This window comes from Budorcas taxicolor, chromosome 4 (assembly GCF_023091745.1).
Source record: "Budorcas taxicolor isolate Tak-1 chromosome 4, Takin1.1, whole genome shotgun sequence".
Lineage (NCBI taxonomy): Eukaryota > Metazoa > Chordata > Mammalia > Artiodactyla > Bovidae > Budorcas > Budorcas taxicolor.
In genome coordinates this window covers 18,221,046-18,239,597 of record NC_068913.1, presented here as the reverse complement: position 1 = coordinate 18,239,597, position 18,552 = coordinate 18,221,046, and the positions used below count along the sequence as shown (strand labels likewise).

The 18,552-nt window shown below is 45.7% G+C and overlaps 1 protein-coding gene across 3 annotated transcripts in view; it reads left to right on the top strand.

The window, feature by feature from the left end:
- Positions 1-494: 494 nt before the first annotated feature.
- ICA1 (islet cell autoantigen 1) overlaps positions 495-18,552 on the top strand; it is a 163,363-nt gene continuing 145,305 nt past the window's right edge. For all 3 annotated transcript variants that reach the window (XM_052638509.1, XM_052638508.1, XM_052638507.1), the window contains exon 1: positions 495-610. The gene's annotated coding sequence lies outside the window, so the exon portion shown is untranslated. The remainder of the gene's footprint in view (positions 611-18,552) is intronic.

The following is an 18,552-nucleotide window of genomic DNA, read 5'->3' as shown; positions in this document are numbered from 1 at the left end:
CCACGGAAATCTATCGTGGAGGCAAGCAGCACGCGCAAAGCACTGCACAGTGGGAACCCTGGGGCGTTCGCGGCTGCTCCCACCTGTCGGCCAGGTCATTGTGACGCAAATTCTACGGACACGTGGAACACCTGCGGGAGAGCCGGGGCGGGGTCACCCTGGGCGGTAGATCCGACCCCCAGGAGATGGGGGTCGAGGAAGGACCCGAGGGAGTAGAGAGGAGACTCACTCCCCCCATCCCGGACCCGCCCCAAACAAGGTGAGGCCATCGGCCCCTCCCTCCTCTGGGTCCCGGGGTCCTGCTGAGAGGGGTCGCCCGCTGGGCGTCCTCGGAGGCGAGAAACGGGGAGGGGAGGCGACGGCGGGGTCCCGGCCCTGGGAGCTCGCTGGGAGGCGAGGGCGCCCGCTCCCCCCGACCGCTGCGCTGCGCTGCGGCGCGCGCGGGCTCCGCCGGCTGCGATTCCGGCTGGCGGCGCCCGCCGCAGGAAGGACCGGTTCCTGTGCTCCCTCCGCCCCCTTCCCTCGCCTTCTGCTGACGCTGACGTCGGGCGAGGGAGCTGGAGGAGCGCTCCGTTCGCGGCCGGGAGGCTCCGGGGGCCGGGGCTCCGAGGTACCTGCCCTCCGGGGCCCGGGCGGGGGCGAGCCGGGCGGGCGGCAGGCTGCCGCGGGAGGTTCCCGGCAGCCGGGGCGGTCGGGGGCGCCAGCGCGGGGCTGCCAACCCGGCCCTCCGCGCGCGGGGTGACAGACAGGTCGCCGCCTCCTGCGCCCTCACCGCCGCGCGGGCACCGCCGCAGCCCCTTCCCCTTCCGCGCCTCCGCCCTGGGGCCTGGGAAGGGCTGGAGGAGGCGCGCGCCTGGAGAGCGCGCGTCCGCCCCGGGGCCGCGGGAGGGAAGCGTTCCCGGCTCCGGCCGCACCTCCGGACTCCGCGTCGGCAGCGCCCTTCCCCCTCCCGCGCGCCCCACCCCGCCGGGCCTCGCCTCCCGGCCCTTCCGGCCCCAGGACCCCGCGGTCCCTCCCGGGCTGGGGCTTGACTTGTTGCCGAGTTCACCTGCCGCAGCTCCCGGTGTTCGGCTTTTCTCTTCTCCCCGTTCCCCATCTTTGGCGGAGGCGGGAGGGAGCACTGGCAGCACGCGTACCAGGGGGCCTGAGGTGGATCTGCCCCCCGGGTGAGGTGCTCCGAGCCTCGGACCCGACTGGGGCGGGAGCCCCTAAGCAGGCCGGGTCCCCGCGAAGCCCGCGCGCCCGTTTCCTCTGGGTGCCGCTGACGCCGCCTTTCCTGCCTCGCGCTGTCCTGCTTCCTCTAGGAACGAACATATCCTGTTATTACGTCCGCCTCTGCCCAGAGCGACTGTCCATTAACCTTTCCCGTTGCCTTTTGACTTGGCGTGCCCCCAGAGGCCCCTCAGCTTCTCTTTGGGCGTCTTAAAAACGGTGCGTGAGCCTTTTCCCTGGCGAAAGGCATATAGTTTAGAAAGGGAATTGGGTTCCCTTCTAGATACCATAAAAAATTATCACGAGAAAGGGTGCTGGGTGGCAGCCTTAGTATCTGAGATCTGGTAACTTTATAAAAATTATCAGGGCCTGGAAAATGTACTACCTACCAGCTGGTTTGAAAATGATATTGAATGTGGGAAGAAAAGCGCAGAAGGCATTGGCCATTAATGTCCTATAAATTATGACTCATTGCAAACATGTCCATGTCCAAACATTTCAGCAAAAACTCGCCAGAAAAATACCAAGTTGGTTTCTGAAGACCTTTAGTTTGGTTTTTTTGAGATCTGAACTGTTCCCTGGGCTGAAGGAATGAAATAGGAAATGCCCACTAGTTTGTAATCCGTGGTCCAGATTCTGTTTCTTACATTCTGTTCAAGGCACACTTTTTTTTTTTTTTTACTTTTAATTAAGTTTTCAAGTCCGTTTTTTTTTTGTTTGTTGGTTGGTTTGTTTGTTTTGGGTTTCAGTCTTTGTTTTTGAAACATCATGTGTAGAGAATACATGCCATAGGGGCAAAATTCTTTGACTGCCAAATATATATCTAAGGAGATGTGAGCGACTTCATTTTCACTTTTCACTTTCATGCATTGGAGAAGGAAATGGCAACCCACTCCAGTGTTCTTGCCTGGAGAATCCCAGGGACTGGGGAGCCTGGTGGGCTGCCGTCTATGGGGTCGCACAGAGGCAGACAAGACTGAAGTGACTTAGCAGCAGCAGCAGCAGCTTTCAAATTGTATCTTTTTTTGCACTAAATAGGTAACGAGTTGTACTGCTATTATAGGATGAATCTTTAGAAAATGACAGTTAAGCTGTTGAATACTAATTATAATAGTGGAGAGACCCAAGGCTAAAAAGCTGAATGTGGACACTCAACCTAACGGGGCATTAATTGCTAAAGACACCGGATAGTAAACGCTTGGGAACTTTATTTTATAGCTCTTTCCTTCATTTGATCCACTTTTATATCTATCTGACTGCTTTCTCTGAGCATCTTTATTGCCATGCATTTCTCTCCACGTCAGGCTTATGAAAAAGAAGATTTTGTTACCCAAAAACCTTCAAAACTGCTGCATTTTTAGTGTATTTGACTTAAGAGTACATTTTTTTTTTTTCAGGTGCCAGCAGGTTTATCAGAGAAAGAGATGTGTGGCAACTGTGAAATGATATGGCAGGGTCAACCTGTTTCCGTGTGAACTTTTAAGTTACAGAAACCTCATACAGGAGAACGTGGTAAAGTTAATAGGCCACAAGGATCAGGAAGAATTTTTCCTCTTTATTGGTTGAGCTGTACACCTGGAAGCCTGAGGATGGGTGGGAACATTTAGGATCAGTGCACTGGCTACTAATGTCCTTTTTATTCCATCTGCACTTTCAGATTTATGGGGACCTTGGACAAGGATGCTATCTGTATGTTTATGTCCATGAGGCAACATAGATCACTGATTAATTCACCTTTTTCCCATCTTCACCCCCGTCCAGAATCTGCCTCAGTAAAACCTTTAAACTCAAACACCAGTATAGGAGGAACATTCCCCCCTCCCCCACCGCCCCGGCTGTCACATTTTATACCACTGTCATATCTAGTGCCATGGAGGATGGGCAAGGACAGGCTTTGGATCCCAGTGGAGCAGGATTGGAGCCCCAGCTGCAACACATAATTAGCTACGTGACCTTGAGCAAGTTGCTTCAGCTTTCCAGGTCCTTATTTGCTTATCTATAGAGCAGAAATATCCACCTTACATTTATATATATATAAATGCATTGGAGAAGGAAATAGCAACCCACTCCAGTGTTCTTGCCTGGAGAATCCCAGGGACTGGGGAGCCATATATATATCTATATAGATATATATATAGATATATATATATGGATTTTCACAGTAAATAGGATTCAAGTTGGGCTTCCCGGGTGGTGCTAGTGGTAAAGAATCTGCCTGCCGATGCAGGAGACGCGATTCAATCCTTGGGTCAGTATGATCCCCTGAAGAAGGAAATGGCAACCCACTCCAGTATTCTTGCCTGGAGAATCCCATGGACAGAGGAGCCTTGCAGGTTACAGTCTGTGGGGTCACAAAGAGTTGGATAGGACTGAGCACACACACACAGCAGGACTCAAGTAATAGTAGATTAATTATTCTTTCACATGCTAAACATATATGCTGTCTATATCTGAAAAGGATGCTTCTGCCTTTCCCTCATGATAGAGAATGTGTTCCAGTTGGTTTTGAGTTGTTGCAGTGATTTTGTACCAATACTGAGAATTTGGGCTTTATGGAATCCTCCCTGAAGCTGGAGAATGGAGTCTGTGGTTGAGGAATAAAACAAAGCTAATTTGTTCCATTAGGGGTAGATCTTCTAAACCCCTGACACTCAAATGTGATCCATGGACCAGCAACATTGACTTCCCTGAGAGCTTGTAAGACAGGTGGAATCTCAACCCACCCTCCCTCGACCCCATGTCCACTGAATAAGAATCTCTTCTTAACAAGATCCCCAAGTGAGTCCTGTGTACATTAAAGTTAGAGAAGCATTGTCCTAAGCTGGTATTTATTAAACTTTTCTGTCTGATAGAATCATTTGGGGGCTTGTTAAGTGTGGATTCCCAGCCAGGCGTCTCCCATCTGCTGTTAACACCTCAGGTAGCTCTGATGCCCCAGGCTTCTCCCACTGATCTTTGAGAACATGCTCACTCAGTGGTGTCTGACTCTTTGTGATCCCATGGACTGTAGCCCACCAGGCTCTTCTCGCCATGGGATTTCCCAGGCAAGAACACTGGAGTGGGTTACCATTTCCTTCTCCAGGGGATCTTCCTGACCCAGGGATCAAACCCGGATCTCCTGCATCTGCATGAATGGCAGGGGGATTCTTTACCACTGAGCCACCTGGGAAGCCCAGTTTTTGAGAAACATTGCACCAAGCTTTTTATGCAGCAGAGTATACTAAGATGGGCCTCTGCCCTCTTCTTTAACAAAGCATTTTGGCAGATATGACCTTTGATAGTCAATTCCCTTTGAGGTAAATAGGTGTTATAAATCCCTATCTATCTGCTTAGGAAAATTAGGACTACAGCCATGATTTGCCTCTGTGGATAACGCATATGGTAGAACTGCCTTGAACCTCTATAAATTCTAGTTAACCATGCTTTCATGACTCTAGCATCCCAGTTAATGCCCTGAAGTAATTTCAGATTTCAGTGAATCTCTCCAGGACACAGATGACTCTAAGGTGTTTTATACACACTTTTAAAACAAAGCCTTCCTTCTGTGTGACTCACGGCCAATTACTTAGGATAAGTAACTGATTTTGAGCTTCAGCCATAAAATGAGGATGATGTCCCCTGGACAGAGTTGCCAGGATAAGCATGCTGTGCACAGAGCGTTCATGTTGGTGTCTGAGAAGTGCTAGTTCCTCAACCAATAATAGCTACTTGTCTCATTGTAAACCTAGTGAGAGAATGAGTTCTTGGAGAGTTGAGAAAATGGCATTGCTCATGATGAGACGTCTCTCCTGCTGGTTAGATGATGTCATTCATCAGGCCTTCGGCCAAATCAGAGAAGAGGGGTTGCCGCTCAGTTTTCAGCAAGCATCTGTTGTGTGTGTCGTGTGTCATGCATCGTTCCAGTGCTGGGAATCCCAAGACAAGACCCAGACCCTTCCCTGCTCTGGAGAAGCCTGCAGCCTAGTGAGGGAGATCAGTGGGTCAGGTGACAATGACATTTCAGGAAAGGTAGGGAGAGGTGAAGCTCAGGGCAGAGACACCCAACCCAGGTGGGGGAGAGGGCGGAGAAAACTGAGACGATTCATGGAGGAAGTGACCTCTGAGTTAAGCCTCAAAGGGCCAATAAGAATTTGGCAGGTCAGAAAAGGTGATGAGTCGAGGGAGAGTTTCCCACACAGTACCCAGGTGTACAGAGGGAAGGCATACTGGCAAATAGTCCTCATGCCTGGAGCCCGATGTGCATATATGTCCCTTACTGTCTGAATGACCTTGGGCAAGTGTGATCAATCTGTGAGTTGAGAGGCTTAAATGTATTAATCAGGGTAAGCACAGGACTCATTTCAATTTTGTGCTGCATAGTCATGGAGAGCTGGTGGAGATATTAGTAGAAAATGAGGGACTGATGTTAAAAAGCTATTAGAATTAGAGGAAAGTAAAGGGGTCATTTTTAGAAGACATTTTACAGAAAGTACATAGAATCGAAAGAGGATGCCTGAAAAAGACACCTGAATGCAGTGAATTACCATGAGGTCGGATACACGAGGTATATGTATTCTGTGATGACCAATGAGTATGTAGATAATGGTATATCGCTAACGCTGAGAGTCTAGACTTGAGAGTGGTAAGTCCCTCTCATTCTGTGGTGAGAGTATTTGTGCAAGAAGTGGTTATAAAGTATTGCAGCTGCTTTCCCAGACCACATGTTAAAATCATCCCGTTGCTCACCATCATCATGATCTCTCACACCCACTTCTCTGTTCCCAGAACAGTGCATGAAAGCCTAATGGTACTTAGGGGAAATTCAGCCTTCTCTGCATGTTTCTGGGGTAGTGCCTCCTAGGCCAGGGACCAAAGAGCTAATTGTGATAAATGGCACACCTTGTTCTTCTTGGTAGGAACCCTGAGAGCCGCCAGGAGTCGTCAAGGTTTTGTTGTGTATAAGCATGATGGCAGCTATGGATTTGGGAATAACATGGAACCTGAGCCTGTGATTAGGAGAGATTGTTTTTTAACAGAAGCTGAGCCCATTATCCGAGCTTCCCTGGTGGCTCAGTGGTAAAGAATCTGCCTGCCAATGCAGGGGACTCAAGAGACCAGGGTTAGAGCTCTGGGTTGGGGAAGATCCCCTGGAGAAGGAAATGGCAACAAACTCCAGTGGTCTTGCCTGGGAAATCCCATGGACAGAGGAGCCTGGTGGGCTACAGTCCATGAGGTCACAAAAGAGACATAACTCAGCGACTAAACGACAAAACTAACAACAAGCCCATTATCCAACCCTGTGGTCCAGGAGTAGAGTGGAGTGCTTAAAACAGGATTTCGAAAGTCAAAGCAGCCTTTCATTGACTAGTTGTAGACTTTGGGCAAATTATTTCACCTTTGTGTCTCACTTGCAAAATGGGCTGTTTGCCCTTCTGATACTGGCGTGACTCTGTTCGGTGCTTCACACATGTAAAGGGCAGTACATAATTACTGCCCTTTATCCAGCACATATTTGCTGAAGGCCTGCTGTATTCAGATTCTGTGCTTGGCGTAAGGAGGCAAAGATGAACCAGTTAGGATTCCTCCCCTCAAAGGACTTCCGGGCCAGTGCAGGGGTGTGCATGGGTTCTCAGTCGTGTTGGACCCTGTGACCTCATGGACTGTAGCCTGCCCAGCTTCTGGGTCCTTGGGGTTTCCCTGGCAGGAATACTAGAGTGGGTTGCCATTTCCTCCTCCAGAGGATATTCCTGACCCAAGGATCAAACCTGCATCTCCTGCATTGGATTCTTTACCATTGAGCCACCTGGCAAGGGCTAGTATGTGTGTGTGTTTTGGTGGGGGGCGGGGGGCGGCGGGGGGAGGGGGGCAGGTGCAATGCAGATGTAATCAGCTCATTGCTTGAGAATAATGGGACTGCGGAGCACCACCAGCATTGGTATGGGGCAGTTGATTCTCTAGTGGGGAGGGCAGGAGTGGAAGGCCCCTAGGGAGAAGGAGGACAGGTGTTGGGTTGGGGAAGACTTCACTGAGGAGGTGACATTTGTGAAGAGTCGAGGTAAGGTTAAGTCGTTGTTTAGTCATTGAGTTGTGTCCACTTCTTTGCAACCCCATGGACTATAGCCCACCAGGCTCCTCTGTCCATGGGATTTCCTAGGCAAGAATATTGGACTGGTTGCTGTTTCCTCCTCCAGGGTATCTTCACAACACAGGGATTGAACCCATGTCTCCTGCATTAGCAGGAGGATTTGCATGTTATACAAAGAGTTCATACAATGGTGTAAAAGATTAGAATGGGTAGCTACAAGGATGGTTTTGCCTCTGAAGGCCTAGACTAAGCCCTGATTGTGAATCTAAAAGGAGGAGATGTGTTTAGTAGCTTTTTAGGAGGTAGGATGAAGAGGACTGGGAGACTGGCTGCAAAAGATGAGAAGTCAAGTTTGGGCCACTCAGTAGATTTCCTGCTGGTGATTAGCACTGGGACCGCAAGAAGGAGAAAAATTGAGGGGGTGATGGAGAGAGAGAATTTTAGTTTTAGAGGTGCTGAATTTGAAGTGCCTGTTGGACATCCATGAAGATGACCAGAGGGAGATGGTTATTTAAACCCCTCTCCAGAGCTCCAGCGGCTCCCCTTGCAGCTCAGACTATAAAGAATCCACCTGCAATGCAGGAGACATGGGTTCAATCCATGGGCTGGGAAGAAGAGACGAGAACCTGGGAACCTGGAGAAGAGAATGGCTACCCACTCCAGTATTCATGCCTGGGAAATCCCATGGACGGAAGAGCCTGGCGGGGCTGCAGTCCATGGGGCTACAAAGAGTCGTACACGACTGAGCATGTACACACACACACCCCTGCCAAGAGTGCCAAAGAGTCACACAGGACTGAGCATGTGTACACACACACTCACACACCCCAGAGTGCCAAAGAGTCAGACACAACTGAGCATGTGTACACACACACCCCAGAGTGCCAAAGAGTCAGACACAACTGAGCATGTGTACACACACACACACACACACACACGCACATGCACACACACACGCACGCACACCCCAGAGTGCCAGATCTACATTTTGATACTCCCACTGTAGTCTCTGGAGAGGGGTTTAACTTTGGAAGTCATACAGCTGTTGGTGGAAGCCACAAAAGTGAATTAAATCACCTAGAGAGAGCAAGTAGAGTGTAATAGAAGACAGCCAAGGTTTGCAACCCCATGGACTGCAGCCCCGCCAGGCTCCTCTGTCCATGGGATTCTCCAGGCAAGAATGCTGGAGTGGGTTGCCATTTCCTGCTCTAGGGGATCTTCCCAACCCAGGGATTGAACCCAGGGCTCCTGCATTGACAGTCAAATTCTTTACCACTGAACCACCTGGGAAATCCTGGAACCTTATAGATCATTGATATTCAAAAGGTGCACACACAGAGGGAAAGGAGCCAACAAGGAAAACTAAACAGTTGCCAAGTGTAGAGAGTGTTTACTGAGAAACAGAAGAAGGGGAGCTTACTCAGAGGTCAAGAGAGAGGAGGACCTTCGCTGGGCTCATAGTGAGAACCTTCCTCTGGTGTGGTGGAAAAAGGAAGCACACTGCGTGGGCCTACAAGAACTCCCTCTGTGAAGAGAAGGAAGAGGATGGTGACTGGAGGGAGAAAGGCTGAAGAATATGGGTTGAAGGCAGAAAGGGAGGTTGACTGACTTGGAAGAGAAGGAATAATAGATGGAATAAGGTGGGAAGGGGCAAGAGGGTGAGACCGGTCCCTTGTGAAGAGGAAGGAACAGCCGTGGCTGTAGTCGTGGTGCTGGATGGTCCCCCAAAATGAGTAATGGTGACGAGGAGAGGAAGCAGTGAGAGAAAGGGCCCAGTGCCATGCCCAGGGCCATGATTCCCCATAGAGCGTGAGGGGGGAGCCTGGTCATCGCCCTCCTGGGGAGTTTCCTCTGCCTCCTACTCCCTGAAGGCCAGGAGCCGAGCGGCCTTGTGTCTGATGCTTTTTCTCGGCGTTGCCATAGGCAGCTCGGGCGTTGCCGTGGAGTAGGTAAACTTGCCCTGGCGCCACACCTGACCTGAAGCTCCGTGCCTTTGGGCTACTTCCTGGTGGTTCTTCCTGCTTGTTTTACCTGCCTTACCAGGCATATCCCCAATGGTCCTGTCTTTCCTGATTCCCACCAGAAGAACTGGTGTTGTGCCTTATTTGTTATAATTGATGATTAATGATTTATATTAGTAATAGCAGTTCTACTGCTGTTATTTATTTCAGAAAACCTCTTCCCTGAGAAAGTAGCAAGAACCTGGAAAAGAGAGCTTTTATTAGTTCTCAGATAACACCAACCAGATGACCCAGTTTAGGCAAGGGTGGCTCTGCTATTCGAGGTACATGAAAACACAGAGCTGTCTCCTTCTGCTTCCTTTTACTGTTGACTTGTACTTGAAGGTCTTCCTCTTGCATCTCCCTCCCCTTCCTAGGCTGTCTTCATCCCTTGCTCTTGTGCTTGCGTGCTAAGTTGCTTCAGTCATGTCCGACTCTGTGGGGCCCCATGGACTGCAGCCCACCAGGCTCCTTTGTCTATGGGATTTTCCAGGCAAGAGTACTGGAGTGGGTTGCCATTTCCTTCTCCAGTGCATGAAAGTGAAAAGTGAAAGTGAAGTTGCTCAGTCGTGTCCGACTCTTCACGACCCCATGGACTGTAGCCCACCAGGCTCCTCCATCCATGGGATTTTCCAAGCAAGAGTACTGGAGTGGGGTGCCATTGCCTTCTCCAGGGGATCGTCCTGACCCAGGGATGAAACCCACATCTCTTATGTCTCCGGCATTGGCAGGTGGTTCTTTACCACCAGCACCACTTGGTCCCTTGTTCTTAAGCTAGCTCAAACTCCAACATGATTTAGGGACCACTGCTTCACCAACGGAGAAGGCGATGGCACCCCACTCCAGTACTCTTGCCTGGCAAATCCCATGGACGGCGGGGCCTGGTAGGCTGCAGTCCCTGGGGTCGCTAAGAGTCGGACACGACTGAACGACTTCACTTTCATTTTTCACTTTCATGCATTGGAGAAGGCAATGGCAACCCATTCCAGTGTTCTTGCCTGGAGAATCGCAGGGGCGGGGGAGCCTGGTAGGCTGCTGTCTAGGGGGTCACACAGAGTCGGACACGACTGAAGTGACTTAGCAGCAGCAGCAGCACTTCACCAAAGAAAGTCCTTGAATCTGTGCCATTCCCAGAGAAAGGAGTCATGCTGGTTTATTTACAGGACCTGTGCACAGCGTAGACATTTTATAAACAACATACTGGTGTCTGTGTGTTTCGGTAATTTAAAACAAATGGAAAAGGCTTACTCTACGCCTCGGACATTTTCTTCCATCCTGGGCCTCCGTTAGCTCATCTCTGAAAGGAGAAGATAGGACTGAATAATCTGTAAGTCCTCTGCTACCTCTGAGTGATCTGTGGAGGCCTAAGAAATTACTTGATCATTTCTGTAAGAAGCTTTAAATTGTGAATTTAACCTTAAAGAAAGAGAACTTTATAAACAGTAGTATCTTGCAGGTCGTTCTGATTGTTGACATTACACTTATGTGTAATTTCATAGAGGTGTCATCACTGCATTCATATTTTTTGTCTTCCTTCACACTTATAATACTATTAGCCATTCATATTTGTATATGAATTATGTACATTTCATTTATAAATGTGTGTGTGCATTTTATATTTGTAAGTATTTACATGTGTGCTTTTGTGTGTGTGTGTATAGTGAGAGAGTGATTGATTTATCTTCTCACTTTTGATGATCTAATGGTAGTTCATCCACTTCACTAAATCATTTCTATAAATCTGATTTAAAAGAAATAGTACATTTTGCAGATGGAGTTTGATCTTTTTAGAGCAACTTATTGTGAAAATGCAGATTGTAGGTCATTTTAAAAGACCATACTGAAAGTCATTTAAAAAGGCTATGTATATATGTATGTATATACACACACATATATATATAGTTTATGTACATATATATATGTGAGATTTTATTTCTGTAATGATGTTATCTGACAGGATAATTGTCAGAGAGATTCTGGGGAGAAAACTCTTTGAAAATATCTGTATCTGTATAGAATGTTGGTGACCTGAGAATTAATTTTTGGCTCTTTGCTGCTTTGCTTAATGCCTTAGACCAAAGCTATGTAATAAAAATGTAAGGGCAGCCACATATGTAATTTAAAACATTCTAGTGGACACATTGAAACAACTAAAAAGAAGCAGAGAAAGTTAGATAATATATTTATTTAACGCAGTATATCCAAAATATTTCAACATAAAATATGAAAAAATATATATAAAATATAAATAAGTATAAATGTAATTTATAACATAATACAAATATATATTTATATATAATATAGCAATACAATTGTATAAAATTTAAATATACATAAATCAATATAAAATACATATAATTTTAGCAACATAAAATATAAATAAGTATGAAATATCAACTTCTTATTGGACACTTTACTTTTGGGATTACTAAGTCTTCAAAATATAGTGTGTGTTTTATTTGAAAACATATCTGTATTCAAACTAGCCATATTTCCAAGTTGCTCAGTAGCCACATTTGTCTAGTGGCTGATATATTGGACAACACAGTCTTGGATGAGAAAATTTGTTTATCTCAGATTAATCTTTCAAAAAATTATATCCGAGTTATAAAATGCAGTGTTAAAATTTAAAGAAAACATGTAGTCTCATCATTTAATGACGCTGTGTGCTGGTACTTAAGGGTCTAGTATTTCTTTTTTTTTTTTTTTAATTTTCTATTTGGCCGCACTGGGTCTTAGTTGCGGCTCTGGAGTTCTTTAGTTGTGGCGTGCAAACTCTCGCTTGCAGCGCATGGATCTAGTTCCCTGACCAGGGATTGAATCCAGGCCCCCTGCATTGGGAGCAGAGTCTTAGCCACTGGACACCAGGGAAGTTCCATGCAGTCTAGTATTTCTCGACTGAAGTTGATTGAGACCTTTGTCTGAGTAGCGTGTTCCTTCATTGTTCACCTTGTGAGGTTAAGCTTTTAGAGAAAAGGCACTATAAAGACCAGAGATTAAAATCCTTTTGCTAAATTGCATTTGAAAGTTACATATACCAAACTAAATAAAATCAAAGGTGAGTATAATTTATACAGCAAGGTCTTTAAAAAAAATCCTTTCTTTAGCAAAGATACACTATTTGTTCTTTTTCTGTTTCCAGTCTTCTAATCCATTTCATATTATCTGCTCTTGTAGATTCCCTTGAGGTTTTTTTCAGTGCCAGCCTTGTTATTGCCATCATGATTTTTGTCACAGCACAAAATTCACCCTTGATTCTCCTATACAAACAAGCAGGGTGTAAGCAAGAGAAAGAATAGCAAGACCTAGATCATGCCCCCCACCCCTGAGCAATTTTGAGTTTGGGGGTTATTTTGGTTTTAGTTTATTTCATGGGGCCATATTATTTTTTAACTAAAATTAATATCAAGGATGAAAGCCTTTTAGAGAATGTTAGCTTTTTAAAGTTTCTTTAAGTATGAGATGCTGCATTTGGTATATTCCTTTGAGAGACATCCCTTAGAAGAGCAGAAGAGACTCAGGAGAGCATCAGGTTGCTAATTGGCTGACTAGTGTTTGGGACCCAGAATTCCTCCATGTAAACTTGATCTTTAACCTGACCTCCCAAAAGTCTCTATTTCTAGAAACCCAATTTCCTTATCTTTAAAAAGGAACATGTTGTGTTCATCATCTCTAAGCTTTCTCATAAGTAAAAGTCGCTCAGTCATGTCTGACCCTTTACGACCCCATGGACTGTATAGTTCTGAATTCTCCAGGCCAGAATACTGGAGTGGGTAGTCTATCCCTTCTCCAGCGGATCTTCCCGACCCAGGAATCGAACTCGGGTCTCCTGCCCTGCAGGTGGATTCTTTACCAACTTAGCTACGAGGGAAGCCCATCCTCTGAAAATAATTAAAATCAGCTCTATGGGTTTGTGACTAAGGGCAGCCTGGATGTCAGCTAGCTTCGTCTACTGTTTTACAGATGAGCCAGGTGTAAGATGAGCAAGCCACGCTTCAGTTTGGCTTCCCAGGTGGCGCTGGTGGTAAAGAACCCACCTGCCAAAGCAGGAAACATAAAAGACCAGGGTTTGATCCCTGGATCGGGAAGATCCCCTAGGGTAGGAAACGGCAGCCCACTCCAGTATTCTTACTTGGAGAATCCCATGCACAGAGGAGCCCGGTGATTGCACAGGGTTGCAAAAGAGTCAGACACAACTGAAATGACTTGGCACACAAGTGGAAGAGGGATAAGCTTGTATCATGACCGTGGGCTTACAGACTTTTGTTTTATACTAAGCAGAATATTGGGAGACAAGTTATATTGGCATTGGAAATATTTACTTCAGGATGTGATCTTAGTAGAGTTAGGGAATTATTAAGCTTAGTTAATGCCTGGATATAATATCTGAGCTGTTTTGAAACATGAATGATCATTTAAAAATATCCTAAGCCACAATTCATTAACAGAAAATGCAAATTTTAATAGAGACTTGCACATGTAGGTTTAAATGAAAATCATCCATCTTTTAGCTGCCTTGAATATGGTTAGAATTCTGCTTTCCTCCCGTAAGATTTGCTGACTCACAAAATTAAAGCATGACTCATAAATTAAAATCATGATGGTGTTTCACATTTGCTTGTGAACTTATGAAATGTCAAAAATCATTTTCAGGAGACTCAAACTCAACTGCAAACAGAACCCATTTAAAGTTCTGTGGAATGCTCAAGTAGTCATAACCTTATCAAAATCTGAAAGGGAAAGCTGGGTGATATCTGAGACATAGGAAAAACACCCATAAAAACTAGTCAGAATCACATTACTTTAACTAATGTCTGGCTTTTGAAGGGATAGAAGATGATTCAACTTCCCACCCTCCACAGGGAACCCTTTTTCTCAACTATGTGTGAACACATTTTGATGAATCAATATTGGAATAATAACAATAAATGCAGTTAGTTATGCCTGGAGGAACTGCTTTAGTTTTTCCTCCCCATTTCTACTGAAACTATTTAGACATTTATACTTAAAACACTTTTCCTTCTCTATGTGGGAAAGAATCTTTCTAGACGTGAGAAAAGGGTGAAAGTGTTAGTTCCTCAGGAGTGTCCAACTCTTTGCAGCCTCATGGACTGTAACTCACCAGGTTCCTCTGTCCATGAAATTTTCCAGGCAAGAATACTGGAGTTGGTAGCCATTTCCTTCTCCAGGGCATTTTCCCAACCCAGGGATCAAACCCAGGTCTCCTACAGTGCAGGGGGATCCTTTACTGTCTGAGCCACCAGGGAAGCCCAAGATAAACTTTTTGGGGAAAAGATGAAAAATATATTGAGCAAAATAAGAAGGAAGAACATTATTTTTCTAGCATGATACCTAGCACCTCTGACAAATGTGTGTTTCTTCTGCTCATTTGGCAGTTCATCAGAAGCCTGTATCTTGAGTCCTGGTGCTGGAGCCAATTTGCTTTGTTCTCTCTGGATCACAGGTCCCCAGTTGAAAAGGAAGGGGCTTTGTTCTGTTGTTGCTTAACGACCTCTAGATTCTAAGTTATACAAGTTATATTACTGCTGCTGCTAAGTCGCTTCAGTCGTGTCCGACTCTGTGCTACCCCACAGACGGCAGCCCACCAGGCTCCCCCATCCCTGGGATTCTCCAGGCAAGAATACTGGAGTGGGTTGCCATTGCCTTCTCCAACTTATATTAGTTCTGTGGTTATATGTCAGAGAAATAAAACCAGCTATTGAAAACTGGTAGTAGTTCTAGATGAAGTTGTTCTCTGTAAAAACAGAAAGATGGAATGAGGAGAAAATTATATATATTAGTATCCTGCAAAATTGAAAGTTAAATCCAAGAGACCTGCCACAGGTGTCCATTTGTTATGGAAAGTTGATTAGGAACTCTCTAGCAAAGACAGGACACAGAAGGTAATCACTACATGTGAAATAAACCACATCAAACATCTACCCTCCAGGAGCTACAAAGTATATCTCAATGCTGAAAAATGACTAAAGGTGCTTTCAGAGATTGGTCCCTGTATGTCCCCATGTGTCCCAGGTCACAGCTCTTGTTCTTAAAAGTTGTAGGAATGCACAGCTGCTTATGGTTGGTTGCGTGCATATGCGCGTGTGTGCACATGTACACACACACCCATGCAGTTCTACCATAGAAGCAGTTTGTTCTTTGCTTTCCGTCTGTCTGGAATAATACCCTCCCAGAATACCCACAGGGCTGCCCAGGTGGCACTAGTGGTAAAGAATCCTCCTGCCAGTACAGGAGATGCAAGAGATGAGGGTTCGATCCTTGGGTCAGAGAGATCCCCTGGAGTAGGGGAATATGGCACCCCATGCCAGTCAGTACTCTTCCTGGGAAATCCCATGGGCAGAGGACCCTGGTGGGCTGCAGTCCATGGGGCCTCAAAGAATGGGACATAACCGAGCAACGAACACACATACCCACACACACTCCTGCCCGTCCCCTGGCCAGCAACTACTGATTCTCGGAATCCCAGCCCAGAGGCCATGCAGGGAGCCAGCCCAGTGCCCTGACCTCTCTTTTCTTCTAACCCTGGGTACCTCCCCCTGCCATGGCACTTACTCCCCATCACAGGAAGCGCTCAGCACTCCCTGACTTCAGATTCTCCTGTTCACTTATACACAAGTATCCCTGAAAGTCTATGGCGAGTAGTGATGGCTAATTTTACAGGGGTTTAATTTTAAAGAATTATTCTGTATTTCATCAGATAATGTGAACTCATTGCTCATGAGCTCTTTCACCATCTTATGTTGCATGAAGAAGAAAAATGACTGCCAAACAGTTGATAAGGTATCGATTGTAGGAGACATCCAGCTTCAGGAAGGTTGCAGTGTGAACATATCTGCACCTGGGATTCAGTGACATGTGGTGCCATGAAGCTGGTGTTTGGGAATGAGTGATCTTTCTATGGGATGATTCAGACATACCCCCCGCACCTACATATACTGTAAGACTCTGTTCTCGTCTCTTGCAAAGTATGTTTAAATGCTGGTGTGCACGACAGAATGAAGCACTTTAAGATGGTGACAGTTTTTAGTTAGAAAATAGAGATTTTGAATAAGGTAGACAAATGACAAATTTGGCAGTGGTTCTGATCTGCAGTTCAAGAGAACCTTCCATATGCTCAGTACAGATTAAGGAAACGGGGTTACTGGACTCAGTTTCAGCTAGGACTCAAGCTAATAGAAAACCTGCTCACTGAGGGAGGAGAAAACCTAATGTTTAAGTTGGACAGGGAATTAATTTGAGACATGAAAACTGCCCAAGAGACAGGACACACTTAGGAAACATGAGGCAAAAGGAAGCTTACTGTTTCTGTGGGTTAAGAGTATTGGTTTGGTGACATATAACTGCTCATCTTACCTTTACTCTGAGTAAGGGTTGGCTCAAGAACTTTAGACTCTTTGCATAATTCAAATATAATCAGAAGTGCCATCAGCGAACTCCATAAGCTCCTAGAAAAGGGTTGTGGGCCAGAATAAATGTTCAGTGCAGTTGAAGGCAGCCTGTATGGAATGAAAATACTTAACGCATGTTACGTTTCCAAGGAGGAGAATCCAGTATCAGGATTTGAGGCAGCTAAAATTGACTCTTTTTGGAGCACTGCATCAAACTTTGCTTAAACCAGGCTTGCTTTAGTGTTCTATGAACCTTGGAGTTATTCAGAAGAAACTTTAGCACATGTGTTGGCCAACCTGTGTGTTCAGAACAGCGTTTCAATAGCTATAGAAAATAGAAACAAGTGGGACAGCTGTGGTCTGTCCACATGGGTAGATAAAATTGAAGAGTCAACACGCCAAGCATGTAAGAAAAGCGGAGATGAGGATGAGCTTAATGATTGCACAGAACCCCTGTACAAAATGTGAACAAAATATCCCTCCTCCCTGTTCGTCCCGTTTTCCCCTCGTGGCAAGGTGGTCTCTCAGCCACATGGGTGTATTTGAGGACAGCTCCTGTTTTGAATGCCTGGCCTTAGAGCCTGAGGAAATGGCAACCCGCTCCAGTCTTCTTGCTTTGGAAATCCCATGAACAGAGGAGCCTGGCGGGCTACAGTCCTTGGGGTTGCAAAGAGTCAGATGCAACTGAGCGACTGAACACACTGGAGCCTGGGGTGGAGATATTACAACTCCATCAAAGTGCAGCCTGGGAAAGTCTTAAGAACATTAGGGTGGTCGTCTTGGTGTCACCCTTAGTGTCTCTGCTCGCCTCGGTGGGTGCCCTACCTCTGAGCAGGGCTACGTCTCTCCCCTTTGTACGTCTCTTGTCTGAGACACAGAACCTGCTCTTCACGTACTCATCCCCCCACCCTCAGGGTTGCTCCATCAGAATTAGGAACTAACTTTTCATTGATCTATTAACTCGTGGGCCCCTACTTCTTAGAGTGGGTCTTAAATTATTATTGGTTCATCTGCTTTGTCCTCTGGGAGACAGAGTTTAGTGAGACACAGACATACATGTGGTCAGGTGGTGCTGAACTGAACAATATTGGTGCTTTTATTTTTCTCATCATGGGATTCAGAGTCCATAAGTAACTTGATACTTGCTCTTCGTTGCCTATCTCCCAAGGTAAGGTGACCACAAGTAGAACTTGAGGAAGTCTCTGTGCTATTAACCACCATTTATTTTGGGTTTCTTTCATAAGTGCCTTGTGGCAGAAGTGAAGAAATAGCTTCCTGTGCAGAATCATGAATTGAAGTATTAGCTATTCTTAGACTTTATTTTATTTTATAGGGCAAGTGATATTTTTACAGCAGAATTTACAAATTTGGGGATACATGAAGATTTCTTTAGATGTCTCTTGCAAATGTCAAGAGTCTCCTGGATCTGGAAATTATGTTTGTAGTCATCTGTCTTTCCTGCTCGGCTAGCTTTGTCTACTGCCATAGCCAATGATCACATGTATCGTTTGAGCATTTAATGTCACTGGTTTCAATGTAAAGTGCACGCAAGATTTCAGACTTGATAGAAAATCATGAGTGCAAATATACAATTTGTAATTTGTAAATTGATTGCATGTTGGAATAATATTTTAGGATATATTGGATTAAATATATATTTAAACATTTTTACCATTTCTTTTAACTTTCTTTTTTTAAAGAATGACTTTTCCTGTTAATCTTTGCTAGGATTGGTATTTTCAACTTTGTGTGTTTGTTTAGAATGTAACCATTCTAAAAGATATGTAGGATATCTCACAGCTGTTTCTATTTGCTTTTCCCTAATGTACAATGCATTTATGTTCTCATAATTCCCTTTTTATCAGTG